At 76.1% G+C, this 26013-nt stretch overlaps 15 non-coding genes across 15 annotated transcripts; all 15 read left to right on the forward strand.

The window, feature by feature from the left end:
• The first annotated feature begins 729 nt into the window (after positions 1-729).
• LOC140596822 (5S ribosomal RNA) lies at positions 730-848 on the forward strand. Its single transcript, XR_011998693.1, has one exon. It is a non-coding gene; the product is annotated as a 5S ribosomal RNA (ribosomal RNA).
• A 1668-nt stretch (positions 849-2516) lies between these two features.
• LOC140596823 (5S ribosomal RNA) lies at positions 2517-2635 on the forward strand. The gene has a single exon (XR_011998694.1). It is a non-coding gene; the product is annotated as a 5S ribosomal RNA (ribosomal RNA).
• A 1642-nt stretch (positions 2636-4277) lies between these two features.
• Positions 4278-4396, forward strand: LOC140596824 (5S ribosomal RNA). Its single transcript, XR_011998695.1, has one exon. It is a non-coding gene; the product is annotated as a 5S ribosomal RNA (ribosomal RNA).
• A 1669-nt stretch (positions 4397-6065) lies between these two features.
• Positions 6066-6184, forward strand: LOC140596825 (5S ribosomal RNA). Its single transcript, XR_011998696.1, has one exon. It is a non-coding gene; the product is annotated as a 5S ribosomal RNA (ribosomal RNA).
• A 1673-nt stretch (positions 6185-7857) lies between these two features.
• On the forward strand, positions 7858-7976 carry LOC140596826 (5S ribosomal RNA). Its single transcript, XR_011998697.1, has one exon. It is a non-coding gene; the product is annotated as a 5S ribosomal RNA (ribosomal RNA).
• A 1673-nt stretch (positions 7977-9649) lies between these two features.
• Positions 9650-9768, forward strand: LOC140596827 (5S ribosomal RNA). The gene has a single exon (XR_011998698.1). It is a non-coding gene; the product is annotated as a 5S ribosomal RNA (ribosomal RNA).
• Positions 9769-11432: 1664 nt separating this feature from the next.
• LOC140596829 (5S ribosomal RNA) lies at positions 11433-11551 on the forward strand. The gene has a single exon (XR_011998700.1). It is a non-coding gene; the product is annotated as a 5S ribosomal RNA (ribosomal RNA).
• A 1665-nt stretch (positions 11552-13216) lies between these two features.
• LOC140596830 (5S ribosomal RNA) lies at positions 13217-13335 on the forward strand. Its single transcript, XR_011998701.1, has one exon. It is a non-coding gene; the product is annotated as a 5S ribosomal RNA (ribosomal RNA).
• A 1664-nt stretch (positions 13336-14999) lies between these two features.
• Positions 15000-15118, forward strand: LOC140596831 (5S ribosomal RNA). The gene has a single exon (XR_011998702.1). It is a non-coding gene; the product is annotated as a 5S ribosomal RNA (ribosomal RNA).
• A 1655-nt stretch (positions 15119-16773) lies between these two features.
• LOC140596832 (5S ribosomal RNA) lies at positions 16774-16892 on the forward strand. The gene has a single exon (XR_011998703.1). It is a non-coding gene; the product is annotated as a 5S ribosomal RNA (ribosomal RNA).
• Positions 16893-18561: 1669 nt separating this feature from the next.
• On the forward strand, positions 18562-18680 carry LOC140596833 (5S ribosomal RNA). Its single transcript, XR_011998704.1, has one exon. It is a non-coding gene; the product is annotated as a 5S ribosomal RNA (ribosomal RNA).
• Positions 18681-20367: 1687 nt separating this feature from the next.
• On the forward strand, positions 20368-20486 carry LOC140596834 (5S ribosomal RNA). Its single transcript, XR_011998705.1, has one exon. It is a non-coding gene; the product is annotated as a 5S ribosomal RNA (ribosomal RNA).
• A 1663-nt stretch (positions 20487-22149) lies between these two features.
• LOC140596835 (5S ribosomal RNA) lies at positions 22150-22268 on the forward strand. The gene has a single exon (XR_011998706.1). It is a non-coding gene; the product is annotated as a 5S ribosomal RNA (ribosomal RNA).
• A 1661-nt stretch (positions 22269-23929) lies between these two features.
• LOC140596836 (5S ribosomal RNA) lies at positions 23930-24048 on the forward strand. The gene has a single exon (XR_011998707.1). It is a non-coding gene; the product is annotated as a 5S ribosomal RNA (ribosomal RNA).
• A 1669-nt stretch (positions 24049-25717) lies between these two features.
• Positions 25718-25836, forward strand: LOC140596837 (5S ribosomal RNA). Its single transcript, XR_011998708.1, has one exon. It is a non-coding gene; the product is annotated as a 5S ribosomal RNA (ribosomal RNA).
• Positions 25837-26013: the final 177 nt, after the last annotated feature.

The following is a 26013-nucleotide window of genomic DNA, read 5'->3' on the forward strand; positions in this document are numbered from 1 at the left end:
ACAGGCACACGGTCCCGCGGCGGTTCGGCTGATGGGCAGGAATGGGGGCAGAACGGCATCCCTGACACCGTGGCTGCAGGGCCCGCGGCTGCCAGGGCTCCTAAGGCAGCTCCAGGGCCTGCGCCCCTCCGGCGGGGTGGCTGCCTCGCCCCCACAGGCCTTGTGGCCCAGCTCCGAGTGCCCGTGTCCCTCCGTCTGTGTGTGTGTGTGTGTGTGTGTCTGTCTGTCTGTCGTGGGCACCTGTGTCTGTGTCCCTGCCTGTCCGAGGATGGGGTCCGGCGGCGCGGGCGGCCCCGGCTTGGCTTTGAGCCAGGCCGGCTGAAGAACAGGAGAGGCCAGGGGTCGTCCGGAGCCGGCCGGCGCCGGCCCGCGGCACCCCCCCAGCCAGTGAGCGGTCCGAGGTGGGGCGGCGTGCCATCCGGGGAGCCGAGCGGCGGCGACGCGCCCGCCAGGCCGGGGACGGGAGCGCGCCCGGGCTCCGGCGACAGCCTCCGCTCCGGGGTGCGGGAGGCGTCTTGGCCCCCACCCCCCCCGCCCGGCCCGGGGCAGGCGCCCTCCGCCACCCCGGGCGCGGCGCGGGAGGCGGTCAGTCAATCAATCAGTCGGGCCGGCAGGCGAGCATGCAGGCGGGCTGGCGCGATCGGGCGGGCGGAGGGCTGAGGAGCGGCGGGCGCCTGGCCCGGAGAGGCGCAGAGCAGGCTCTTGGGGCGCCCAGCGGCAGCCGCGGACGTCTACGGCCATACCACCCTGAACGCGCCCGATCTCGTCTGATCTCGGAAGCTAAGCAGGGTCGGGCCTGGTTAGTACTTGGATGGGAGACCGCCTGGGAATACCGGGTGCTGTAGGCTTTTTTTCCTCGGCCTTTTGCCTGCCTTCCTGTCTGTCCCTTGGCCGCCAACGCCCCCTCGACCAACGCGGCGGCGGCGGCGGCGGCGGCGGCGGCGGCGGCGGCGGCGGCGCGCCCCCTCCGGGCGACCCGTGGCATGGCCCCCGCCCCGCCGGAAGCACCGCAGGGCGCCGCGGAGCACCGAGGGCGCCGGCTGCACGGGCAGGAGGCCACACACATGCACCACCTCCTCTTCCTCTCAAGCCCTTCACCCTCGCAGCCCGCCCTTCAAGCACACCCACCCACGTCCTAGCCGGCCGCGCGTCCCAGGGCGCCGCGGGGGCCCGAAGGCGGCCGACGGAGGGGACGGGGCGACAGCAGGAACCTCGGGGCCGGGGCGGGGAGGGGGCGGTCGCTGGGGGGAGCCGGGCGGGGGCTGGATCCCGTCTCCGCAGGCCTGCGAGCCCCTCCGGGGGGCCGGGGCGGGGCTTTGGGGGCCGGGGCCGGGGCGGGGCTTTGGGGGCCGGGGCCGGGGCCGGGGCCCTCCTCGCCCCGCCCCAATCTCCGCCCCCAGGCCCGCCCCCAGCCCCTAGCAATTCCCTGGCACCGCCCCCAGCCTCCAAGCCACCCAGCCACCCGCAACCCCCCCCACCTTCGGCCCGGGCCCGCCTGCACCTTCTCTCCGAAGGACATGCCCTGCCTCCCCCGCGGACCACCGTCCCTTCGGCCCTCAGCCACGACGTCCACGCTCCGCGGGCCCGGGACACCAGATGGCCCGACCGCCCGGGGCCTCAGGCCCCGTTGGCACCGGGCTGCGCGCTCCGCGGCCCCGCAACAGCCAAGGCCACAGCGACGCGGGGGCGGCCGGCACCCATGCCGAAAAGGGCCGTGCGCAACACAGCAAGAGACACAAGAGAGACTCGCTCCGCGCCTGGGCGTGGGCGCCGCGCACGCAACACAGGCACACGGTCCCGCGGCGGTTCGGCTGATGGGCAGGAATGGGGGCAGAACGGCATCCCTGACACCGTGGCTGCAGGGCCCGCGGCTGCCAGGGCTCCTAAGGCAGCTCCAGGGCCTGCGCCCCTCCGGCGGGGTGGCTGCCTCGCCCCCACAGGCCTTGTGGCCCAGCTCCGAGTGCCCGTGTCCCTCCGTCTGTGTGTGTGTGTGTGTGTGTGTGTGTCTGTCTGTCTGTCGTGGGCACCTGTGTCTGTGTCCCTGCCTGTCCGAGGATGGGGTCCGGCGGCGCGGGCGGCCCCGGCTTGGCTTTGAGCCAGGCCGGCTGAAGAACAGGAGAGGCCAGGGGTCGTCCGGAGCCGGCCGGCGCCGGCCCGCGGCACCCCCCCAGCCAGTGAGCGGTCCGAGGTGGGGCGGCGTGCCATCCGGGGAGCCGAGCGGCGGCGACGCGCCCGCCAGGCCGGGGACGGGAGCGCGCCCGGGCTCCGGCGACAGCCTCCGCTCCGGGGTGCGGGAGGCGTCTTGGCCCCCACCCCCCCCGCCCGGCCCGGGGCAGGCGCCCTCCGCCACCCCGGGCGCGGCGCGGGAGGCGGTCAGTCAATCAATCAGTCGGGCCGGCAGGCGAGCATGCAGGCGGGCTGGCGCGATCGGGCGGGCGGAGGGCTGAGGAGCGGCGGGCGCCTGGCCCGGAGAGGCGCAGAGCAGGCTCTTGGGGCGCCCAGCGGCAGCCGCGGACGTCTACGGCCATACCACCCTGAACGCGCCCGATCTCGTCTGATCTCGGAAGCTAAGCAGGGTCGGGCCTGGTTAGTACTTGGATGGGAGACCGCCTGGGAATACCGGGTGCTGTAGGCTTTTTTTCCTCGGCCTTTTGCCTGCCTTCCTGTCTGTCCCTTGGCCGCCAACGCCCCCTCGACCAACGCGGCGGCGGCGGCGGCGGCGGCGGCGGCGCCCCCCTCCGGGCGACCCGTGGCATGGCCCCCGCCCCGCCGGAAGCACCGCAGGGCGCCGCGGAGCACCGAGGGCGCCGGCTGCACGGGCAGGAGGCCACACACATGCACCACCTCCTCTTCCTCTCAAGCCCTTCACCCTCGCAGCCCGCCCTTCAAGCACACCCACCCACGTCCTAGCCGGCCGCGCGTCCCAGGGCGCCGCGGGGGCCCGAAGGCGGCCGACGGAGGGGACGGGGCGACAGCAGGAACCTCGGGGCCGGGGCGGGGAGGGGGCGGTCGCTGGGGGGAGCCGGGCGGGGGCTGGATCCCGTCTCCGCAGGCCTGCGAGCCCCTCCGGGGGGCCGGGGCGGGGCTTTGGGGGCCGGGGCCGGGGCGGGGCTTTGGGGGCCGGGGCCGGGGCCCTCCTCGCCCCGCCCCAATCTCCGCCCCCAGGCCCGCCCCCAGCCCCTAGCAATTCCCTGGCACCGCCCCCAGCCTCCAAGCCACCCAGCCACCCGCAACCCCCCCCACCTTCGGCCCGGGCCCGCCTGCACCTTCTCTCCGAAGGACATGCCCTGCCTCCCCCGCGGACCACCGTCCCTTCGGCCCTCAGCCACGACGTCCACGCTCCGCGGGCCCGGGACACCAGATGGCCCGACCGCCCGGGGCCTCAGGCCCCGTTGGCACCGGGCTGCGCGCTCCGCGGCCCCGCAACAGCCAAGGCCACAGCGACGCGGGGGCGGCCGGCACCCATGCCGAAAAGGGCCGCGCGCAACACAGCAAGAGACACAAGAGAGACTCGCTCCGCGCCTGGGCGTGGGCGCCGCGCACGCAACACAGGCACACGGTCCCGCGGCGGTTCGGCTGATGGGCAGGAATGGGGGCAGAACGGCATCCCTGACACCGTGGCTGCAGGGCCCGCGGCTGCCAGGGCTCCTAAGGCAGCTCCAGGGCCTGCGCCCCTCCGGCGGGGTGGCTGCCTCGCCCCCACAGGCCTTGTGGCCCAGCTCCGAGTGCCCGTGTCCCTCCGTCTGTGTGTGTGTGTGTGTGTGTGTCTGTCTGTCTGTCGTGGGCACCTGTGTCTGTGTCCCTGCCTGTCCGAGGATGGGGTCCGGCGGCGCGGGCGGCCCCGGCTTGGCTTTGAGCCAGGCCGGCTGAAGAACAGGAGAGGCCAGGGGTCGTCCGGAGCCGGCCGGCGCCGGCCCGCGGCACCCCCCCAGCCAGTGAGCGGTCCGAGGTGGGGCGGCGTGCCATCCGGGGAGCCGAGCGGCGGCGACGCGCCCGCCAGGCCGGGGACGGGAGCGCGCCCGGGCTCCGGCGACAGCCTCCGCTCCGGGGTGCGGGAGGCGTCTTGGCCCCCACCCCCCCCGCCCGGCCCGGGGCAGGCGCCCTCCGCCACCCCGGGCGCGGCGCGGGAGGCGGTCAGTCAATCAATCAGTCGGGCCGGCAGGCGAGCATGCAGGCGGGCTGGCGCGATCGGGCGGGCGGAGGGCTGAGGAGCGGCGGGCGCCTGGCCCGGAGAGGCGCAGAGCAGGCTCTTGGGGCGCCCAGCGGCAGCCGCGGACGTCTACGGCCATACCACCCTGAACGCGCCCGATCTCGTCTGATCTCGGAAGCTAAGCAGGGTCGGGCCTGGTTAGTACTTGGATGGGAGACCGCCTGGGAATACCGGGTGCTGTAGGCTTTTTTTCCTCGGCCTTTTGCCTGCCTTCCTGTCTGTCCCTTGGCCGCCAACGCCCCCTCGACCAACGCGGCGGCGGCGGCGGCGGCGGCGGCGGCGCCCCCCTCCGGGCGACCCGTGGCATGGCCCCCGCCCCGCCGGAAGCACCGCAGGGCGCCGCGGAGCACCGAGGGCGCCGGCTGCACGGGCAGGAGGCCACACACATGCACCACCTCCTCTTCCTCTCAAGCCCTTCACCCTCGCAGCCCGCCCTTCAAGCACACCCACCCACGTCCTAGCCGGCCGCGCGTCCCAGGGCGCCGCGGGGGCCCGAAGGCGGCCGACGGAGGGGACGGGGCGACAGCAGGAACCTCGGGGCCGGGGCGGGGAGGGGGCGGTCGCTGGGGGGAGCCGGGCGGGGGCTGGATCCCGTCTCCGCAGGCCTGCGAGCCCCTCCGGGGGGCCGGGGCGGGGCTTTGGGGGCCGGGGCCGGGGCGGGGCTTTGGGGGCCGGGGCCGGGGCCGGGGCCGGGGCCGGGCCCGCCTGCGGGCCCTCCTCGCCCCGCCCCAATCTCCGCCCCCAGGCCCGCCCCCAGCCCCTAGCAATTCCCTGGCACCGCCCCCAGCCTCCAAGCCACCCAGCCACCCGCAACCCCCCCCACCTTCGGCCCGGGCCCGCCTGCACCTTCTCTCCGAAGGACATGCCCTGCCTCCCCCGCGGACCACCGTCCCTTCGGCCCTCAGCCACGACGTCCACGCTCCGCGGGCCCGGGACACCAGATGGCCCGACCGCCCGGGGCCTCAGGCCCCGTTGGCACCGGGCTGCGCGCTCCGCGGCCCCGCAACAGCCAAGGCCACAGCGACGCGGGGGCGGCCGGCACCCATGCCGAAAAGGGCCGCGCGCAACACAGCAAGAGACACAAGAGAGACTCGCTCCGCGCCTGGGCGTGGGCGCCGCGCACGCAACACAGGCACACGGTCCCGCGGCGGTTCGGCTGATGGGCAGGAATGGGGGCAGAACGGCATCCCTGACACCGTGGCTGCAGGGCCCGCGGCTGCCAGGGCTCCTAAGGCAGCTCCAGGGCCTGCGCCCCTCCGGCGGGGTGGCTGCCTCGCCCCCACAGGCCTTGTGGCCCAGCTCCGAGTGCCCGTGTCCCTCCGTCTGTGTGTGTGTGTGTGTGTGTCTGTCTGTCTGTCGTGGGCACCTGTGTCTGTGTCCCTGCCTGTCCGAGGATGGGGTCCGGCGGCGCGGGCGGCCCCGGCTTGGCTTTGAGCCAGGCCGGCTGAAGAACAGGAGAGGCCAGGGGTCGTCCGGAGCCGGCCGGCGCCGGCCCGCGGCACCCCCCCAGCCAGTGAGCGGTCCGAGGTGGGGCGGCGTGCCATCCGGGGAGCCGAGCGGCGGCGACGCGCCCGCCAGGCCGGGGACGGGAGCGCGCCCGGGCTCCGGCGACAGCCTCCGCTCCGGGGTGCGGGAGGCGTCTTGGCCCCCACCCCCCCCGCCCGGCCCGGGGCAGGCGCCCTCCGCCACCCCGGGCGCGGCGCGGGAGGCGGTCAGTCAATCAATCAGTCGGGCCGGCAGGCGAGCATGCAGGCGGGCTGGCGCGATCGGGCGGGCGGAGGGCTGAGGAGCGGCGGGCGCCTGGCCCGGAGAGGCGCAGAGCAGGCTCTTGGGGCGCCCAGCGGCAGCCGCGGACGTCTACGGCCATACCACCCTGAACGCGCCCGATCTCGTCTGATCTCGGAAGCTAAGCAGGGTCGGGCCTGGTTAGTACTTGGATGGGAGACCGCCTGGGAATACCGGGTGCTGTAGGCTTTTTTTCCTCGGCCTTTTGCCTGCCTTCCTGTCTGTCCCTTGGCCGCCAACGCCCCCTCGACCAACGCGGCGGCGGCGGCGGCGGCGGCGGCGGCGGCGGCGGCGGCGGCGGCGGCGCCCCCCTCCGGGCGACCCGTGGCATGGCCCCCGCCCCGCCGGAAGCACCGCAGGGCGCCGCGGAGCACCGAGGGCGCCGGCTGCACGGGCAGGAGGCCACACACATGCACCACCTCCTCTTCCTCTCAAGCCCTTCACCCTCGCAGCCCGCCCTTCAAGCACACCCACCCACGTCCTAGCCGGCCGCGCGTCCCAGGGCGCCGCGGGGGCCCGAAGGCGGCCGACGGAGGGGACGGGGCGACAGCAGGAACCTCGGGGCCGGGGCGGGGAGGGGGCGGTCGCTGGGGGGAGCCGGGCGGGGGCTGGATCCCGTCTCCGCAGGCCTGCGAGCCCCTCCGGGGGGCCGGGGCGGGGCTTTGGGGGCCGGGGCCGGGGCGGGGCTTTGGGGGCCGGGGCCGGGGCCGGGGCCCTCCTCGCCCCGCCCCAATCTCCGCCCCCAGGCCCGCCCCCAGCCCCTAGCAATTCCCTGGCACCGCCCCCAGCCTCCAAGCCACCCAGCCACCCGCAACCCCCCCCACCTTCGGCCCGGGCCCGCCTGCACCTTCTCTCCGAAGGACATGCCCTGCCTCCCCCGCGGACCACCGTCCCTTCGGCCCTCAGCCACGACGTCCACGCTCCGCGGGCCCGGGACACCAGATGGCCCGACCGCCCGGGGCCTCAGGCCCCGTTGGCACCGGGCTGCGCGCTCCGCGGCCCCGCAACAGCCAAGGCCACAGCGACGCGGGGGCGGCCGGCACCCATGCCGAAAAGGGCCGCGCGCAACACAGCAAGAGACACAAGAGAGACTCGCTCCGCGCCTGGGCGTGGGCGCCGCGCACGCAACACAGGCACACGGTCCCGCGGCGGTTCGGCTGATGGGCAGGAATGGGGGCAGAACGGCATCCCTGACACCGTGGCTGCAGGGCCCGCGGCTGCCAGGGCTCCTAAGGCAGCTCCAGGGCCTGCGCCCCTCCGGCGGGGTGGCTGCCTCGCCCCCACAGGCCTTGTGGCCCAGCTCCGAGTGCCCGTGTCCCTCCGTCTGTGTGTGTGTGTGTGTGTGTGTGTGTCTGTCTGTCTGTCGTGGGCACCTGTGTCTGTGTCCCTGCCTGTCCGAGGATGGGGTCCGGCGGCGCGGGCGGCCCCGGCTTGGCTTTGAGCCAGGCCGGCTGAAGAACAGGAGAGGCCAGGGGTCGTCCGGAGCCGGCCGGCGCCGGCCCGCGGCACCCCCCCAGCCAGTGAGCGGTCCGAGGTGGGGCGGCGTGCCATCCGGGGAGCCGAGCGGCGGCGACGCGCCCGCCAGGCCGGGGACGGGAGCGCGCCCGGGCTCCGGCGACAGCCTCCGCTCCGGGGTGCGGGAGGCGTCTTGGCCCCCACCCCCCCCGCCCGGCCCGGGGCAGGCGCCCTCCGCCACCCCGGGCGCGGCGCGGGAGGCGGTCAGTCAATCAATCAGTCGGGCCGGCAGGCGAGCATGCAGGCGGGCTGGCGCGATCGGGCGGGCGGAGGGCTGAGGAGCGGCGGGCGCCTGGCCCGGAGAGGCGCAGAGCAGGCTCTTGGGGCGCCCAGCGGCAGCCGCGGACGTCTACGGCCATACCACCCTGAACGCGCCCGATCTCGTCTGATCTCGGAAGCTAAGCAGGGTCGGGCCTGGTTAGTACTTGGATGGGAGACCGCCTGGGAATACCGGGTGCTGTAGGCTTTTTTTCCTCGGCCTTTTGCCTGCCTTCCTGTCTGTCCCTTGGCCGCCAACGCCCCCTCGACCAACGCGGCGGCGGCGGCGGCGGCGGCGGCGGCGGCGGCGGCGGCGGCGGCGGCGGCGGCGCCCCCCTCCGGGCGACCCGTGGCATGGCCCCCGCCCCGCCGGAAGCACCGCAGGGCGCCGCGGAGCACCGAGGGCGCCGGCTGCACGGGCAGGAGGCCACACACATGCACCACCTCCTCTTCCTCTCAAGCCCTTCACCCTCGCAGCCCGCCCTTCAAGCACACCCACCCACGTCCTAGCCGGCCGCGCGTCCCAGGGCGCCGCGGGGGCCCGAAGGCGGCCGACGGAGGGGACGGGGCGACAGCAGGAACCTCGGGGCCGGGGCGGGGAGGGGGCGGTCGCTGGGGGGAGCCGGGCGGGGGCTGGATCCCGTCTCCGCAGGCCTGCGAGCCCCTCCGGGGGGCCGGGGCGGGGCTTTGGGGGCCGGGGCCGGGGCGGGGCTTTGGGGGCCGGGGCCGGGGCCGGGGCCCTCCTCGCCCCGCCCCAATCTCCGCCCCCAGGCCCGCCCCCAGCCCCTAGCAATTCCCTGGCACCGCCCCCAGCCTCCAAGCCACCCAGCCACCCGCAACCCCCCCCACCTTCGGCCCGGGCCCGCCTGCACCTTCTCTCCGAAGGACATGCCCTGCCTCCCCCGCGGACCACCGTCCCTTCGGCCCTCAGCCACGACGTCCACGCTCCGCGGGCCCGGGACACCAGATGGCCCGACCGCCCGGGGCCTCAGGCCCCGTTGGCACCGGGCTGCGCGCTCCGCGGCCCCGCAACAGCCAAGGCCACAGCGACGCGGGGGCGGCCGGCACCCATGCCGAAAAGGGCCGCGCGCAACACAGCAAGAGACACAAGAGAGACTCGCTCCGCGCCTGGGCGTGGGCGCCGCGCACGCAACACAGGCACACGGTCCCGCGGCGGTTCGGCTGATGGGCAGGAATGGGGGCAGAACGGCATCCCTGACACCGTGGCTGCAGGGCCCGCGGCTGCCAGGGCTCCTAAGGCAGCTCCAGGGCCTGCGCCCCTCCGGCGGGGTGGCTGCCTCGCCCCCACAGGCCTTGTGGCCCAGCTCCGAGTGCCCGTGTCCCTCCGTCTGTGTGTGTGTGTGTGTGTGTCTGTCTGTCTGTCGTGGGCACCTGTGTCTGTGTCCCTGCCTGTCCGAGGATGGGGTCCGGCGGCGCGGGCGGCCCCGGCTTGGCTTTGAGCCAGGCCGGCTGAAGAACAGGAGAGGCCAGGGGTCGTCCGGAGCCGGCCGGCGCCGGCCCGCGGCACCCCCCCAGCCAGTGAGCGGTCCGAGGTGGGGCGGCGTGCCATCCGGGGAGCCGAGCGGCGGCGACGCGCCCGCCAGGCCGGGGACGGGAGCGCGCCCGGGCTCCGGCGACAGCCTCCGCTCCGGGGTGCGGGAGGCGTCTTGGCCCCCACCCCCCCCGCCCGGCCCGGGGCAGGCGCCCTCCGCCACCCCGGGCGCGGCGCGGGAGGCGGTCAGTCAATCAATCAGTCGGGCCGGCAGGCGAGCATGCAGGCGGGCTGGCGCGATCGGGCGGGCGGAGGGCTGAGGAGCGGCGGGCGCCTGGCCCGGAGAGGCGCAGAGCAGGCTCTTGGGGCGCCCAGCGGCAGCCGCGGACGTCTACGGCCATACCACCCTGAACGCGCCCGATCTCGTCTGATCTCGGAAGCTAAGCAGGGTCGGGCCTGGTTAGTACTTGGATGGGAGACCGCCTGGGAATACCGGGTGCTGTAGGCTTTTTTTCCTCGGCCTTTTGCCTGCCTTCCTGTCTGTCCCTTGGCCGCCAACGCGCCCCTCGACCAACGCGGAGGCGGCGGCGGCGGCGGCGGCGACGGCGGCGGCGGCGGCGGCGGCGCCCCCCTCCGGGCGACCCGTGGCATGGCCCCCGCCCCGCCGGAAGCACCGCAGGGCGCCGCGGAGCACCGAGGGCGCCCGCTGCACGGGCAGGAGGCCACACACATGCACCACCTCCTCTTCCTCTCAAGCCCTTCACCCTCGCAGCCCGCCCTTCAAGCACACCCACCCACGTCCTAGCCGGCCGCGCGTCCCAGGGCGCCTCGGGGGCCCGAAGGCGGCCGACGGAGGGGACGGGGCGACAGCAGGAACCTCGGGGCCGGGGCGGGGAGGGGGCGGTCGCTGGGGGGAGCCGGGCGGGGGCTGGATCCCGTCTCCGCAGGCCTGCGAGCCCCTCCGGGGGGCCGGGGCGGGGCTTTGGGGGCCGGGGCCGGGGCGGGGCTTTGGGGGCCGGGGCCGGGGCCGGGGCCCTCCTCGCCCCGCCCCAATCTCCGCCCCCAGGCCCGCCCCCAGCCCCTAGCAATTCCCTGGCACCGCCCCCAGCCTCCAAGCCACCCAGCCACCCGCAACCCCCCCCACCTTCGGCCCGGGCCCGCCTGCACCTTCTCTCCGAAGGACATGCCCTGCCTCCCCCGCGGACCACCGTCCCTTCGGCCCTCAGCCACGACGTCCACGCTCCGCGGGCCCGGGACACCAGATGGCCCGACCGCCCGGGGCCTCAGGCCCCGTTGGCACCGGGCTGCGCGCTCCGCGGCCCCGCAACAGCCAAGGCCACAGCGACGCGGGGGCGGCCGGCACCCATGCCGAAAAGGGCCGCGCGCAACACAGCAAGAGACACAAGAGAGACTCGCTCCGCGCCTGGGCGTGGGCGCCGCGCACGCAACACAGGCACACGGTCCCGCGGCGGTTCGGCTGATGGGCAGGAATGGGGGCAGAACGGCATCCCTGACACCGTGGCTGCAGGGCCCGCGGCTGCCAGGGCTCCTAAGGCAGCTCCAGGGCCTGCGCCCCTCCGGCGGGGTGGCTGCCTCGCCCCCACAGGCCTTGTGGCCCAGCTCCGAGTGCCCGTGTCCCTCCGTCTGTGTGTGTGTGTGTGTGTGTCTGTCTGTCTGTCGTGGGCACCTGTGTCTGTGTCCCTGCCTGTCCGAGGATGGGGTCCGGCGGCGCGGGCGGCCCCGGCTTGGCTTTGAGCCAGGCCGGCTGAAGAACAGGAGAGGCCAGGGGTCGTCCGGAGCCGGCCGGCGCCGGCCCGCGGCACCCCCCCAGCCAGTGAGCGGTCCGAGGTGGGGCGGCGTGCCATCCGGGGAGCCGAGCGGCGGCGACGCGCCCGCCAGGCCGGGGACGGGAGCGCGCCCGGGCTCCGGCGACAGCCTCCGCTCCGGGGTGCGGGAGGCGTCTTGGCCCCCACCCCCCCCGCCCGGCCCGGGGCAGGCGCCCTCCGCCACCCCGGGCGTGGCGCGGGAGGCGGTCAGTCAATCAGTCGGGCCGGCAGGCGAGCATGCAGGCGGGCTGGCGCGATCGGGCGGGCGGAGGGCTGAGGAGCGGCGGGCGCCTGGCCCGGAGAGGCGCAGAGCAGGCTCTTGGGGCGCCCAGCGGCAGCCGCGGACGTCTACGGCCATACCACCCTGAACGCGCCCGATCTCGTCTGATCTCGGAAGCTAAGCAGGGTCGGGCCTGGTTAGTACTTGGATGGGAGACCGCCTGGGAATACCGGGTGCTGTAGGCTTTTTTTCCTCGGCCTTTTGCCTGCCTTCCTGTCTGTCCCTTGGCCGCCAACGCGCCCCTCGACCAACGCGGAGGCGGCGGCGGCGGCGGCGGCGACGGCGGCGGCGGCGGCGGCGGCGCCCCCCTCCGGGCGACCCGTGGCATGGCCCCCGCCCCGCCGGAAGCACCGCAGGGCGCCGCGGAGCACCGAGGGCGCCCGCTGCACGGGCAGGAGGCCACACACATGCACCACCTCCTCTTCCTCTCAAGCCCTTCACCCTCGCAGCCCGCCCTTCAAGCACACCCACCCACGTCCTAGCCGGCCGCGCGTCCCAGGGCGCCTCGGGGGCCCGAAGGCGGCCGACGGAGGGGACGGGGCGACAGCAGGAACCTCGGGGCCGGGGCGGGGAGGGGGCGGTCGCTGGGGGGAGCCGGGCGGGGGCTGGATCCCGTCTCCGCAGGCCTGCGAGCCCCTCCGGGGGGCCGGGGCGGGGCTTTGGGGGCCGGGGCCGGGGCCGGGGCCGGGGCCGGGCCCGCCTGCGGGCCCTCCTCGCCCCGCCCCAATCTCCGCCCCCAGGCCCGCCCCCAGCCCCTAGCAATTCCCTGGCACCGCCCCCAGCCTCCAAGCCACCCAGCCACCCGCAACCCCCCCCACCTTCGGCCCGGGCCCGCCTGCACCTTCTCTCCGAAGGACATGCCCTGCCTCCCCCGCGGACCACCGTCCCTTCGGCCCTCAGCCACGACGTCCACGCTCCGCGGGCCCGGGACACCAGATGGCCCGACCGCCCGGGGCCTCAGGCCCCGTTGGCACCGGGCTGCGCGCTCCGCGGCCCCGCAACAGCCAAGGCCACAGCGACGCGGGGGCGGCCGGCACCCATGCCGAAAAGGGCCGCGCGCAACACAGCAAGAGACACAAGAGAGACTCGCTCCGCGCCTGGGCGTGGGCGCCGCGCACGCAACACAGGCACACGGTCCCGCGGCGGTTCGGCTGATGGGCAGGAATGGGGGCAGAACGGCATCCCTGACACCGTGGCTGCAGGGCCCGCGGCTGCCAGGGCTCCTAAGGCAGCTCCAGGGCCTGCGCCCCTCCGGCGGGGTGGCTGCCTCGCCCCCACAGGCCTTGTGGCCCAGCTCCGAGTGCCCGTGTCCCTCCGTCTGTGTGTGTGTGTGTGTGTGTCTGTCTGTCTGTCGTGGGCACCTGTGTCTGTGTCCCTGCCTGTCCGAGGATGGGGTCCGGCGGCGCGGGCGGCCCCGGCTTGGCTTTGAGCCAGGCCGGCTGAAGAACAGGAGAGGCCAGGGGTCGTCCGGAGCCGGCCGGCGCCGGCCCGCGGCACCCCCCCAGCCAGTGAGCGGTCCGAGGTGGGGCGGCGTGCCATCCGGGGAGCCGAGCGGCGGCGACGCGCCCGCCAGGCCGGGGACGGGAGCGCGCCCGGGCTCCGGCGACAGCCTCCGCTCCGGGGTGCGGGAGGCGTCTTGGCCCCCACCCCCCCCGCCCGGCCCGGGGCAGGCGCCCTCCGCCACCCCGGGCGCGGCGCGGGAGGCGGTCAGTCAATCAATCAGTCGGGCCGGCAGGCGAGCATGCAGGCGGGCTGGCGCGATCGGGCGGGCGGAGGGCTGAGGAGCGGCGGGCGCCTGGCCCGGAGAGGCGCAGAGCAGGCTCTTGGGGCGCCCAGCGGCAGCCGCGGACGTCTACGGCCATACCACCCTGAACGCGCCCGATCTCGTCTGATCTCGGAAGCTAAGCAGGGTCGGGCCTGGTTAGTACTTGGATGGGAGACCGCCTGGGAATACCGGGTGCTGTAGGCTTTTTTTCCTCGGCCTTTTGCCTGCCTTCCTGTCTGTCCCTTGGCCGCCAACGCCCCCTCGACCAACGCGGCGGCGGCGGCGGCGGCGGCGGCGGCGGCGGCGGCGGCGGCGGCGCCCCCCTCCGGGCGACCCGTGGCATGGCCCCCGCCCCGCCGGAAGCACCGCAGGGCGCCGCGGAGCACCGAGGGCGCCGGCTGCACGGGCAGGAGGCCACACACATGCACCACCTCCTCTTCCTCTCAAGCCCTTCACCCTCGCAGCCCGCCCTTCAAGCACACCCACCCACGTCCTAGCCGGCCGCGCGTCCCAGGGCGCCGCGGGGGCCCGAAGGCGGCCGACGGAGGGGACGGGGCGACAGCAGGAACCTCGGGGCCGGGGCGGGGAGGGGGCGGTCGCTGGGGGGAGCCGGGCGGGGGCTGGATCCCGTCTCCGCAGGCCTGCGAGCCCCTCCGGGGGGCCGGGGCGGGGCTTTGGGGGCCGGGGCCGGGGCGGGGCTTTGGGGGCCGGGGCCGGGGCCGGGGCCCTCCTCGCCCCGCCCCAATCTCCGCCCCCAGGCCCGCCCCCAGCCCCTAGCAATTCCCTGGCACCGCCCCCAGCCTCCAAGCCACCCAGCCACCCGCAACCCCCCCCACCTTCGGCCCGGGCCCGCCTGCACCTTCTCTCCGAAGGACATGCCCTGCCTCCCCCGCGGACCACCGTCCCTTCGGCCCTCAGCCACGACGTCCACGCTCCGCGGGCCCGGGACACCAGATGGCCCGACCGCCCGGGGCCTCAGGCCCCGTTGGCACCGGGCTGCGCGCTCCGCGGCCCCGCAACAGCCAAGGCCACAGCGACGCGGGGGCGGCCGGCACCCATGCCGAAAAGGGCCGCGCGCAACACAGCAAGAGACACAAGAGAGACTCGCTCCGCGCCTGGGCGTGGGCGCCGCGCACGCAACACAGGCACACGGTCCCGCGGCGGTTCGGCTGATGGGCAGGAATGGGGGCAGAACGGCATCCCTGACACCGTGGCTGCAGGGCCCGCGGCTGCCAGGGCTCCTAAGGCAGCTCCAGGGCCTGCGCCCCTCCGGCGGGGTGGCTGCCTCGCCCCCACAGGCCTTGTGGCCCAGCTCCGAGTGCCCGTGTCCCTCCGTCTGTGTGTGTGTGTGTGTGTGTCTGTCTGTCTGTCGTGGGCACCTGTGTCTGTGTCCCTGCCTGTCCGAGGATGGGGTCCGGCGGCGCGGGCGGCCCCGGCTTGGCTTTGAGCCAGGCCGGCTGAAGAACAGGAGAGGCCAGGGGTCGTCCGGAGCCGGCCGGCGCCGGCCCGCGGCACCCCCCCAGCCAGTGAGCGGTCCGAGGTGGGGCGGCGTGCCATCCGGGGAGCCGAGCGGCGGCGACGCGCCCGCCAGGCCGGGGACGGGAGCGCGCCCGGGCTCCGGCGACAGCCTCCGCTCCGGGGTGCGGGAGGCGTCTTGGCCCCCACCCCCCCCGCCCGGCCCGGGGCAGGCGCCCTCCGCCACCCCGGGCGTGGCGCGGGAGGCGGTCAGTCAATCAATCAGTCGGGCCGGCAGGCGAGCATGCAGGCGGGCTGGCGCGATCGGGCGGGCGGAGGGCTGAGGAGCGGCGGGCGCCTGGCCCGGAGAGGCGCAGAGCAGGCTCTTGGGGCGCCCAGCGGCAGCCGCGGACGTCTACGGCCATACCACCCTGAACGCGCCCGATCTCGTCTGATCTCGGAAGCTAAGCAGGGTCGGGCCTGGTTAGTACTTGGATGGGAGACCGCCTGGGAATACCGGGTGCTGTAGGCTTTTTTTCCTCGGCCTTTTGCCTGCCTTCCTGTCTGTCCCTTGGCCGCCAACGCCCCCTCGACCAACGCGGCGGCGGCGGCGGCGGCGGCGGCGGCGGCGGCGGCGCCCCCCTCCGGGCGACCCGTGGCATGGCCCCCGCCCCGCCGGAAGCACCGCAGGGCGCCGCGGAGCACCGAGGGCGCCGGCTGCACGGGCAGGAGGCCACACACATGCACCACCTCCTCTTCCTCTCAAGCCCTTCACCCTCGCAGCCCGCCCTTCAAGCACACCCACCCACGTCCTAGCCGGCCGCGCGTCCCAGGGCGCCGCGGGGGCCCGAAGGCGGCCGACGGAGGGGACGGGGCGACAGCAGGAACCTCGGGGCCGGGGCGGGGAGGGGGCGGTCGCTGGGGGGAGCCGGGCGGGGGCTGGATCCCGTCTCCGCAGGCCTGCGAGCCCCTCCGGGGGGCCGGGGCGGGGCTTTGGGGGCCGGGGCCGGGGCGGGGCTTTGGGGGCCGGGGCCGGGGCCGGGGCCCTCCTCGCCCCGCCCCAATCTCCGCCCCCAGGCCCGCCCCCAGCCCCTAGCAATTCCCTGGCACCGCCCCCAGCCTCCAAGCCACCCAGCCACCCGCAACCCCCCCCACCTTCGGCCCGGGCCCGCCTGCACCTTCTCTCCGAAGGACATGCCCTGCCTCCCCCGCGGACCACCGTCCCTTCGGCCCTCAGCCACGACGTCCACGCTCCGCGGGCCCGGGACACCAGATGGCCCGACCACCCGGGGCCTCAGGCCCCGTTGGCACCGGGCTGCGCGCTCCGCGGCCCCGCAACAGCCAAGGCCACAGCGACGCGGGGGCGGCCGGCACCCATGCCGAAAAGGGCCGCGCGCAACACAGCAAGAGACACAAGAGAGACTCGCTCCGCGCCTGGGCGTGGGCGCCGCGCACGCAACACAGGCACACGGTCCCGCGGCGGTTCGGCTGATGGGCAGGAATGGGGGCAGAACGGCATCCCTGACACCGTGGCTGCAGGGCCCGCGGCTGCCAGGGCTCCTAAGGCAGCTCCAGGGCCTGCGCCCCTCCGGCGGGGTGGCTGCCTCGCCCCCACAGGCCTTGTGGCCCAGCTCCGAGTGCCCGTGTCCCTCCGTCTGTGTGTGTGTGTGTGTGTGTCTGTCTGTCTGTCGTGGGCACCTGTGTCTGTGTCCCTGCCTGTCCGAGGATGGGGTCCGGCGGCGCGGGCGGCCCCGGCTTGGCTTTGAGCCAGGCCGGCTGAAGAACAGGAGAGGCCAGGGGTCGTCCGGAGCCGGCCGGCGCCGGCCCGCGGCACCCCCCCAGCCAGTGAGCGGTCCGAGGTGGGGCGGCGTGCCATCCGGGGAGCCGAGCGGCGGCGACGCGCCCGCCAGGCCGGGGACGGGAGCGCGCCCGGGCTCCGGCGACAGCCTCCGCTCCGGGGTGCGGGAGGCGTCTTGGCCCCCACCCCCCCCGCCCGGCCCGGGGCAGGCGCCCTCCGCCACCCCGGGCGCGGCGCGGGAGGCGGTCAGTCAATCAATCAGTCGGGCCGGCAGGCGAGCATGCAGGCGGGCTGGCGCGATCGGGCGGGCGGAGGGCTGAGGAGCGGCGGGCGCCTGGCCCGGAGAGGCGCAGAGCAGGCTCTTGGGGCGCCCAGCGGCAGCCGCGGACGTCTACGGCCATACCACCCTGAACGCGCCCGATCTCGTCTGATCTCGGAAGCTAAGCAGGGTCGGGCCTGGTTAGTACTTGGATGGGAGACCGCCTGGGAATACCGGGTGCTGTAGGCTTTTTTTCCTCGGCCTTTTGCCTGCCTTCCTGTCTGTCCCTTGGCCGCCAACGCCCCCTCGACCAACGCGGCGGCGGCGGCGGCGGCGGCGGCGGCGGCGGCGGCGGCGGCGCCCCCCTCCGGGCGACCCGTGGCATGGCCCCCGCCCCGCCGGAAGCACCGCAGGGCGCCGCGGAGCACCGAGGGCGCCGGCTGCACGGGCAGGAGGCCACACACATGCACCACCTCCTCTTCCTCTCAAGCCCTTCACCCTCGCAGCCCGCCCTTCAAGCACACCCACCCACGTCCTAGCCGGCCGCGCGTCCCAGGGCGCCGCGGGGGCCCGAAGGCGGCCGACGGAGGGGACGGGGCGACAGCAGGAACCTCGGGGCCGGGGCGGGGAGGGGGCGGTCGCTGGGGGGAGCCGGGCGGGGGCTGGATCCCGTCTCCGCAGGCCTGCGAGCCCCTCCGGGGGGCCGGGGCGGGGCTTTGGGGGCCGGGGCCGGGGCGGGGCTTTGGGGGCCGGGGCGGGGCTTTGGGGGCCGGGGCCCTCCTCGCCCCGCCCCAATCTCCGCCCCCAGGCCCGCCCCCAGCCCCTAGCAATTCCCTGGCACCGCCCCCAGCCTCCAAGCCACCCAGCCACCCGCAACCCCCCCCACCTTCGGCCCGGGCCCGCCTGCACCTTCTCTCCGAAGGACATGCCCTGCCTCCCCCGCGGACCACCGTCCCTTCGGCCCTCAGCCACGACGTCCACGCTCCGCGGGCCCGGGACACCAGATGGCCCGACCGCCCGGGGCCTCAGGCCCCGTTGGCACCGGGCTGCGCGCTCCGCGGCCCCGCAACAGCCAAGGCCACAGCGACGCGGGGGCGGCCGGCACCCATGCCGAAAAGGGCCGCGCGCAACACAGCAAGAGACACAAGAGAGACTCGCTCCGCGCCTGGGCGTGGGCGCCGCGCACGCAACACAGGCACACGGTCCCGCGGCGGTTCGGCTGATGGGCAGGAATGGGGGCAGAACGGCATCCCTGACACCGTGGCTGCAGGGCCCGCGGCTGCCAGGGCTCCTAAGGCAGCTCCAGGGCCTGCGCCCCTCCGGCGGGGTGGCTGCCTCGCCCCCACAGGCCTTGTGGCCCAGCTCCGAGTGCCCGTGTCCCTCCGTCTGTGTGTGTGTGTGTGTGTGTCTGTCTGTCTGTCGTGGGCACCTGTGTCTGTGTCCCTGCCTGTCCGAGGATGGGGTCCGGCGGCGCGGGCGGCCCCGGCTTGGCTTTGAGCCAGGCCGGCTGAAGAACAGGAGAGGCCAGGGGTCGTCCGGAGCCGGCCGGCGCCGGCCCGCGGCACCCCCCCAGCCAGTGAGCGGTCCGAGGTGGGGCGGCGTGCCATCCGGGGAGCCGAGCGGCGGCGACGCGCCCGCCAGGCCGGGGACGGGAGCGCGCCCGGGCTCCGGCGACAGCCTCCGCTCCGGGGTGCGGGAGGCGTCTTGGCCCCCACCCCCCCCGCCCGGCCCGGGGCAGGCGCCCTCCGCCACCCCGGGCGCGGCGCGGGAGGCGGTCAGTCAATCAATCAGTCGGGCCGGCAGGCGAGCATGCAGGCGGGCTGGCGCGATCGGGCGGGCGGAGGGCTGAGGAGCGGCGGGCGCCTGGCCCGGAGAGGCGCAGAGCAGGCTCTTGGGGCGCCCAGCGGCAGCCGCGGACGTCTACGGCCATACCACCCTGAACGCGCCCGATCTCGTCTGATCTCGGAAGCTAAGCAGGGTCGGGCCTGGTTAGTACTTGGATGGGAGACCGCCTGGGAATACCGGGTGCTGTAGGCTTTTTTTCCTCGGCCTTTTGCCTGCCTTCCTGTCTGTCCCTTGGCCGCCAACGCCCCCTCGACCAACGCGGCGGCGGCGGCGGCGGCGGCGGCGGCGGCGGCGGCGGCGGCGGCGCCCCCCTCCGGGCGACCCGTGGCATGGCCCCCGCCCCGCCGGAAGCACCGCAGGGCGCCGCGGAGCACCGAGGGCGCCGGCTGCACGGGCAGGAGGCCACACACATGCACCACCTCCTCTTCCTCTCAAGCCCTTCACCCTCGCAGCCCGCCCTTCAAGCACACCCACCCACGTCCTAGCCGGCCGCGCGTCCCAGGGCGCCGCGGGGGCCCGAAGGCGGCCGACGGAGGGGACGGGGCGACAGCAGGAACCTCGGGGCCGGGGCGGGGAGGGGGCGGTCGCTGGGGGGAGCCGGGCGGGGGCTGGATCCCGTCTCCGCAGGCCTGCGAGCCCCTCCGGGGGGCCGGGGCGGGGCTTTGGGGGCCGGGGCCGGGGCGGGGCTTTGGGGGCCGGGGCCGGGGCCGGGGCCGGGGCCGGGCCCGCCTGCGGGCCCTCCTCGCCCCGCCCCAATCTCCGCCCCCAGGCCCGCCCCCAGCCCCTAGCAATTCCCTGGCACCGCCCCCAGCCTCCAAGCCACCCAGCCACCCGCAACCCCCCCCACCTTCGGCCCGGGCCCGCCTGCACCTTCTCTCCGAAGGACATGCCCTGCCTCCCCCGCGGACCACCGTCCCTTCGGCCCTCAGCCACGACGTCCACGCTCCGCGGGCCCGGGACACCAGATGGCCCGACCGCCCGGGGCCTCAGGCCCCGTTGGCACCGGGCTGCGCGCTCCGCGGCCCCGCAACAGCCAAGGCCACAGCGACGCGGGGGCGGCCGGCACCCATGCCGAAAAGGGCCGCGCGCAACACAGCAAGAGACACAAGAGAGACTCGCTCCGCGCCTGGGCGTGGGCGCCGCGCACGCAACACAGGCACACGGTCCCGCGGCGGTTCGGCTGATGGGCAGGAATGGGGGCAGAACGGCATCCCTGACACCGTGGCTGCAGGGCCCGCGGCTGCCAGGGCTCCTAAGGCAGCTCCAGGGCCTGCGCCCCTCCGGCGGGGTGGCTGCCTCGCCCCCACAGGCCTTGTGGCCCAGCTCCGAGTGCCCGTGTCCCTCCGTCTGTGTGTGTGTGTGTGTGTGTCTGTCTGTCTGTCGTGGGCACCTGTGTCTGTGTCCCTGCCTGTCCGAGGATGGGGTCCGGCGGCGCGGGCGGCCCCGGCTTGGCTTTGAGCCAGGCCGGCTGAAGAACAGGAGAGGCCAGGGGTCGTCCGGAGCCGGCCGGCGCCGGCCCGCGGCACCCCCCCAGCCAGTGAGCGGTCCGAGGTGGGGCGGCGTGCCATCCGGGGAGCCGAGCGGCGGCGACGCGCCCGCCAGGCCGGGGACGGGAGCGCGCCCGGGCTCCGGCGACAGCCTCCGCTCCGGGGTGCGGGAGGCGTCTTGGCCCCCACCCCCCCCGCCCGGCCCGGGGCAGGCGCCCTCCGCCACCCCGGGCGCGGCGCGGGAGGCGGTCAGTCAATCAATCAGTCGGGCCGGCAGGCGAGCATGCAGGCGGGCTGGCGCGATCGGGCGGGCGGAGGGCTGAGGAGCGGCGGGCGCCTGGCCCGGAGAGGCGCAGAGCAGGCTCTTGGGGCGCCCAGCGGCAGCCGCGGACGTCTACGGCCATACCACCCTGAACGCGCCCGATCTCGTCTGATCTCGGAAGCTAAGCAGGGTCGGGCCTGGTTAGTACTTGGATGGGAGACCGCCTGGGAATACCGGGTGCTGTAGGCTTTTTTTCCTCGGCCTTTTGCCTGCCTTCCTGTCTGTCCCTTGGCCGCCAACGCCCCCTCGACCAACGCGGCGGCGGCGGCGGCGGCGGCGGCGGCGGCGGCGGCGGCGGCGCCCCCCTCCGGGCGACCCGTGGCATGGCCCCCGCCCCGCCGGAAGCACCGCAGGGCGCCGCGGAGCACCGAGGGCGCCGGCTGCACGGGCAGGAGGCCACACACATGCACCACCTCCTCTTCCTCTCAAGCCCTTCACCCTCGCAGCCCGCCCTTCAAGCACACCCACCCACGTCCTAGCCGGCCGCGCGTCCCAGGGCGCCGCGGGGGCCCGAAGGCGGCCGACGGAGGGGACGGGGCGACAGCAGGAACCTCGGGGCCGGGGCGGGGAGGGGGCGGTCGCTGGGGGGAGCCGGGCGGGGGCTGGATCCCGTCTCCGCAGGCCTGCGAGCCCCTCCGGGGGGCCGGGGCGGGGCTTTGGGGGCCGGGGCCGGGGCGGGGCTTTGGGGGCCGGGGCCGGGGCCGGGGCCCTCCTCGCCCCGCCCCAATCTCCGCCCCCAGGCCCGCCCCCAGCCCCTAGCAATTCCCTGGCACCGCCCCCAGCCTCCAAGCCACCCAGCCACCCGCAACCCCCCCCACCTTCGGCCCGGGCCCGCCTGCACCTTCTCTCCGAAGGACATGCCCTGCCTCCCCCGCGGACCACCGTCCCTTCGGCCCTCAGCCACGACGTCCACGCTCCGCGGGCCCGGGACACCAGATGGCCCGACCGCCCGGGGCCTCAGGCCCCGTTGGCACCGGGCTGCGCGCTCCGCGGCCCCGCAACAGCCAAGGCCACAGCGACGCGGGGGCGGCCGGCACCCATGCCGAAAAGGGCCGCGCGCAACACAGCAAGAGACACAAGAGAGACTCGCTCCGCGCCTGGGCGTGGGCGCCGCGCACGCAACACAGGCACACGGTCCCGCGGCGGTTCGGCTGATGGGCAGGAATGGGGGCAGAACGGCATCCCTGACACCGTGGCTGCAGGGCCCGCGGCTGCCAGGGCTCCTAAGGCAGCTCCAGGGCCTGCGCCCCTCCGGCGGGGTGGCTGCCTCGCCCCCACAGGCCTTGTGGCCCAGCTCCGAGTGCCCGTGTCCCTCCGTCTGTGTGTGTGTGTGTGTGTGTGTCTGTCTGTCTGTCGTGGGCACCTGTGTCTGTGTCCCTGCCTGTCCGAGGATGGGGTCCGGCGGCGCGGGCGGCCCCGGCTTGGCTTTGAGCCAGGCCGGCTGAAGAACAGGAGAGGCCAGGGGTCGTCCGGAGCCGGCCGGCGCCGGCCCGCGGCACCCCCCCAGCCAGTGAGCGGTCCGAGGTGGGGCGGCGTGCCATCCGGGGAGCCGAGCGGCGGCGACGCGCCCGCCAGGCCGGGGACGGGAGCGCGCCCGGGCTCCGGCGACAGCCTCCGCTCCGGGGTGCGGGAGGCGTCTTGGCCCCCACCCCCCCCGCCCGGCCCGGGGCAGGCGCCCTCCGCCACCCCGGGCGCGGCGCGGGAGGCGGTCAGTCAATCAATCAGTCGGGCCGGCAGGCGAGCATGCAGGCGGGCTGGCGCGATCGGGCGGGCGGAGGGCTGAGGAGCGGCGGGCGCCTGGCCCGGAGAGGCGCAGAGCAGGCTCTTGGGGCGCCCAGCGGCAGCCGCGGACGTCTACGGCCATACCACCCTGAACGCGCCCGATCTCGTCTGATCTCGGAAGCTAAGCAGGGTCGGGCCTGGTTAGTACTTGGATGGGAGACCGCCTGGGAATACCGGGTGCTGTAGGCTTTTTTTCCTCGGCCTTTTGCCTGCCTTCCTGTCTGTCCCTTGGCCGCCAACGCCCCCTCGACCAACGCGGCGGCGGCGGCGGCGGCGGCGGCGGCGGCGGCGCGCGGCGCGCCCCTCCGGGCGACCCGTGGCATGGCCCCCGCCCCGCCGGAAGCACCGCAGGGCGCCGCGGAGCACCGAGGGCGCCGGCTGCACGGGCAGGAGGCCACACACATGCACCACCTCCTCTTCCTCTCAAGCCCTTCACCCTCGCAGCCCGCCCTTCAAGCACACCCACCCACGTCCTAGCCGGCCGCGCGTCCCAGGGCGCCGCGGGGGCCCGAAGGCGGCCGACGGAGGGGACGGGGCGACAGCAGGAACCTCGGGGCCGGGGCGGGGAGGGGGCGGTCGCTGGGGGGAGCCGGGCGGGGGCTGGATCCCGTCTCCGCAGGCCTGCGAGCCCCTCCGGGGGGCCGGGGCGGGGCTTTGGGGGCCGGGGCCGGGGCGGGGCTTTGGCGGGGCCGGGGCCGGGGCCGGGGCCCTCCTCGCCCCGCCCCAATCTCCGCCCCCAGGCCCGCCCCCAGCCCCTAGCAATTCCCTGGCACCGCCCCCAGCCTCCAAGCCACCCAGCCACCCGCAACCCCCCCCACCTTCGGCCCGGGCCCGCCTGCACCTTCTCTCCGAAGGACATGCCCTGCCTCCCCCGCGGACCACCGTCCCTTCGGCCCTCAGCCACGACGTCCACGCTCCGCGGGCCCGGGACACCAGATGGCCCGACCGCCCGGGGCCTCAGGCCCCGTTGGCACCGGGCTGCGCGCTCCGCGGCCCCGCAACAGCCAAGGCCACAGCGACGCGGGGGCGGCCGGCACCCATGCCGAAAAGGGCCGCGCGCAACACAGCAAGAGACACAAGAGAGACTCGCTCCGCGCCTGGGCGTGGGCGCCGCGCACGCAACACAGGCACACGGTCCCGCGGCGGTTCGGCTGATGGGCAGGAATGGGGGCAGAACGGCATCCCTGACACCGTGGCTGCAGGGCCCGCGGCTGCCAGGGCTCCTAAGGCAGCTCCAGGGCCTGCGCCCCTCCGGCGGGGTGGCTGCCTCGCCCCCACAGGCCTTGTGGCCCAGCTCCGAGTGCCCGTGTCCCTCCGTCTGTGTGTGTGTGTGTGTGTGTCTGTCTGTCTGTCGTGGGCACCTGTGTCTGTGTCCCTGCCTGTCCGAGGATGGGGTCCGGCGGCGCGGGCGGCCCCGGCTTGGCTTTGAGCCAGGCCGGCTGAAGAACAGGAGAGGCCAGGGGTCGTCCGGAGCCGGCCGGCGCCGGCCCGCGGCACCCCCCCAGCCAGTGAGCGGTCCGAGGTGGGGCGGCGTGCCATCCGGGGAGCCGAGCGGCGGCGACGCGCCCGCCAGGCCGGGGACGGGAGCGCGCCCGGGCTCCGGCGACAGCCTCCGCTCCGGGGTGCGGGAGGCGTCTTGGCCCCCACCCCCCCCGCCCGGCCCGGGGCAGGCGCCCTCCGCCACCCCGGGCGCGGCGCGGGAGGCGGTCAGTCAATCAATCAGTCGGGCCGGCAGGCGAGCATGCAGGCGGGCTGGCGCGATCGGGCGGGCGGAGGGCTGAGGAGCGGCGGGCGCCTGGCCCGGAGAGGCGCAGAGCAGGCTCTTGGGGCGCCCAGCGGCAGCCGCGGACGTCTACGGCCATACCACCCTGAACGCGCCCGATCTCGTCTGATCTCGGAAGCTAAGCAGGGTCGGGCCTGGTTAGTACTTGGATGGGAGACCGCCTGGGAATACCGGGTGCTGTAGGCTTTTTTTCCTCGGCCTTTTGCCTGCCTTCCTGTCTGTCCCTTGGCCGCCAACGCCCCCTCGACCAACGCGGCGGCGGCGGCGGCGGCGGCGGCGGCGGCGGCGGCGGCGGCGGCGCCCCCCTCCGGGCGACCCGTGGCATGGCCCCCGCCCCGCCGGAAGCACCGCAGGGCGCCGCGGAGCACCGAGGGCGCCGGCTGCACGGGCAGGAGGCCACACACATGCACCACCTCCTCTTCCTCTCAAGCCCTTCACCCTCGCAGCCCGCCCTTCAAGCACACCCACCCACGTCCTAGCCGGCCGCGCGTCCCAGGGCGCCGCGGGGGCCCGAAGGCGGCCGACGGAGGGGACGGGGCGACAGCAGGAACCTCGGGGCCGGGGCGGGGAGGGGGCGGTCGCTGGGGGGAGCCGGGCGGGGGCTGGATCCCGTCTCCGCAGGCCTGCGAGCCCCTCCGGGGGGCCGGGGCGGGGCTTTGGGGGCCGGGGCCGGGGCGGGGCTTTGGGGGCCGGGGCCGGGGCCGGGGCCCTGCCTCTCGCCCCGCCCCAATCTCCGCCCCCAGGCCCGCCCCCAGCCCCTAGCAATTCCCTGGCACCGCCCCCAGCCTCCAAGCCACCCAGCCACCCGCAACCCCCCCCACCTTCGGCCCGGGCCCGCCTGCACCTTCTCTCCGAAGGACATGCCCTGCCTCCCCCGCGGACCACCGTCCCTTCGGCCCTCAGCCACGACGTCCACGCTCCGCGGGCCCGGGACACCAGATGGCCCGACCGCCCGGGGCCTCAGGCCCCGTTGGCACCGGGCTGCGCGCTCCGCGGCCCCGCAACAGCCAAGGCCACAGCGACGCGGGGGCGGCCGGCACCCATGCCGAAAAGGGCCGCGCGCAACACAGCAAGAGACACAAGAGAGACTCGCTCCGCGCCTGGGCGTGGGCGCCGCGCACGCAACACAGGCACACGGTCCCGCGGCGGTTCGGCTGATGGGCAGGAATGGGGGCAGAACGGCATCCCTGACACCGTGGCTGCAGGGCCCGCGGCTGCCAGGGCTCCTAAGGCAGCTCCAGGGCCTGCGCCCCTCCGGCGGGGTGGCTGCCTCGCCCCCACAGGCCTTGTGGCCCAGCTCCGAGTGCCCGTGTCCCTCCGTCTGTGTGTGTGTGTGTGTGTGTGTCTGTCTGTCTGTCGTGGGCACCTGTGTCTGTGTCCCTGCCTGTCCGAGGATGGGGTCCGGCGGCGCGGGCGGCCCCGGCTTGGCTTTGAGCCAGGCCGGCTGAAGAACAGGAGAGGCCAGGGGTCGTCCGGAGCCGGCCGGCGCCGGCCCGCGGCACCCCCCCAGCCAGTGAGCGGTCCGAGGTGGGGCGGCGTGCCATCCGGGGAGCCGAGCGGCGGCGACGCGCCCGCCAGGCCGGGGACGGGAGCGCGCCCGGGCTCCGGCGACAGCCTCCGCTCCGGGGTGCGGGAGGCGTCTTGGCCCCCACCCCCCCCGCCCGGCCCGGGGCAGGCGCCCTCCGCCACCCCGGGCGCGGCGCGGGAGGCGGTCAGTCAATCAATCAGTCGGGCCGGCAGGCGAGCATGCAGGCGGGCTGGCGCGATCGGGCGGGCGGAGGGCTGAGGAGCGGCGGGCGCCTGGCCCGGAGAGGCGCAGAGCAGGCTCTTGGGGCGCCCAGCGGCAGCCGCGGACGTCTACGGCCATACCACCCTGAACGCGCCCGATCTCGTCTGATCTCGGAAGCTAAGCAGGGTCGGGCCTGGTTAGTACTTGGATGGGAGACCGCCTGGGAATACCGGGTGCTGTAGGCTTTTTTTCCTCGGCCTTTTGCCTGCCTTCCTGTCTGTCCCTTGGCCGCCAACGCCCCCTCGACCAACGCGGCGGCGGCGGCGGCGGCGGCGGCGGCGGCGGCGGCGGCGGCGGCGCCCCCCTCCGGGCGACCCGTGGCATGGCCCCCGCCCCGCCGGAAGCACCGCAGGGCGCCGCGG

This window comes from Vulpes vulpes, unplaced genomic scaffold (assembly GCF_048418805.1).
Source record: "Vulpes vulpes isolate BD-2025 unplaced genomic scaffold, VulVul3 u000000749, whole genome shotgun sequence".
Lineage (NCBI taxonomy): Eukaryota > Metazoa > Chordata > Mammalia > Carnivora > Canidae > Vulpes > Vulpes vulpes.